The sequence below is a fragment of the Echinops telfairi genome, unplaced genomic scaffold (genome assembly GCF_000313985.2).
Source record: "Echinops telfairi isolate 266 unplaced genomic scaffold, ASM31398v2 ScPeMD7_7475;HRSCAF=8513, whole genome shotgun sequence".
In the NCBI taxonomy this organism is placed as follows: Eukaryota; Metazoa; Chordata; class Mammalia; order Afrosoricida; family Tenrecidae; genus Echinops; species Echinops telfairi.
The window spans coordinates 12,014,685-12,016,172 of record NW_022111379.1 but is presented as its reverse complement, the minus strand read 5'-3'; the positions used below and the strand labels follow the sequence as shown (position 1 = coordinate 12,016,172).

Sequence of the window (1,488 nt, the reverse complement as noted above, 5' to 3'; positions counted from 1 at the left end):
TCGTGGCTTCGAACTCCCCTTCTTAGCCTACATTTACAAGTTAGCATTGTACTATATAAGAAACAGCCCCCTCTTTCTTTCATTCATTCATGGATCCTGGTTTTATTTAGATTCTATTCCATTATTACCGTTAGCTATCTTGGTGCTCAAATTGTCCCATGGATGTTCCTTGGGAGCCACTTTAATCTGGCTTCTACTTTATACTGGTGCCGCAGAGCTGAAATCGTCAGAGTCCCGGCTGCCACTGAGTTGCTTCCAACTCAATGACCAGCGTGAGTCAGACTAGAAGTGCACCACGTGGAAGGTTCTCGATGGCTGCTTCACTTCAGGAAGTGCTATGGCCAGGCCTATTTTTCCCAGGTGCCCTTGGTTAAACTTGAACCACTAATCTTTCAGTTAACAAGACAATGGCCTGTTGGCAGCTTCTCAAATCCCTATTTAAAAAAAAAAAAATTCTTTTTAAACATTGTCCCATAGACAACCAGGAGTAAATTTAAGAAGAAATGTTTCTAGAAAACACGTTTTACAGCTCAAAACTGTTTTTAAAAGGTTACTGGAAGGTGTCGGGATGTCAGTTAAATGACTACATCGGTATCTAAGATCCATTTCTGGTTTTGTCTGATTTGGGCCACTGAACAGCCATCTTTGAAGGTACCGAAGGGTCACCTGTCAACTAAAGTGGTATTTTACATCTACAATAAAGAACCAGAAAATTCACAGAGAGGAAACTAGAGGCCAGCATACGCAATTCGCTAGCACTCTTGTAATGATATTAGTCTGAATTATTTTATCAATTTGCATTTTAAATGGACTTGACTAATACACAGATGCCAAAGGACAATTTTATATGAAGAGTGAAGTAACGACACAATGAAGGTCATTTGAGAGCTCCCGCCACGGTGGTCATCAGGAGATGGGAAGGGCTATTCATGACCCTGAAGCTGTGAAATGAGTATGAAGGACCATCCCGTTTTTTTTTTTGAGCCCATGGATTTGCGTTGATGAATGAGATTGAACTTTGTAATTCACATGCAAATATGAATTTCTTCTGAAAGAAGAAAGCCAATTTTGGTGTAGTTCTACAAGAAAATTTATTGCATAAGGAAAATTTAGTAAAATTATGCTGCCTGCCAATGGGTCTACTAAGGCTCTTGTCTGCTTTTAAAATGAAGTGGACTGTGTTTTTAATATTATAATCAAGGTTTATGATAGCTCTATTCATGATTCAAAACTGTCATATTTTATTAATAAAGAGGCTAAAGTTATTAGTTTAAGTACAGAAATATAATATACACTTTATTGTTGTAAAATATGTATTAAAATAGGGATAGGTGACTTTCATTACATATTATGTCTTTTTAGTAAAATTTAGAAAAATTGTTATAGCTTGTTCTTACCAGGTTCTTGTTTGGTTTTGTTTTTTGTTAAGATGTCAAAAAGCCCTCTGCTACCCTCAGGTACCCTCATCCTAATTTCCAAGGGTGATGG

At 37.3% G+C, this 1,488-nt stretch overlaps 1 protein-coding gene across 1 annotated transcript in view; it reads right to left on the bottom strand.

Moving 5' to 3' along the window:
• Positions 1–1,488, bottom strand: part of ETFA (electron transfer flavoprotein subunit alpha) — an 83,474-nt gene that overhangs the window by 79,165 nt on the left and 2,821 nt on the right. The window lies entirely within an intron of this gene.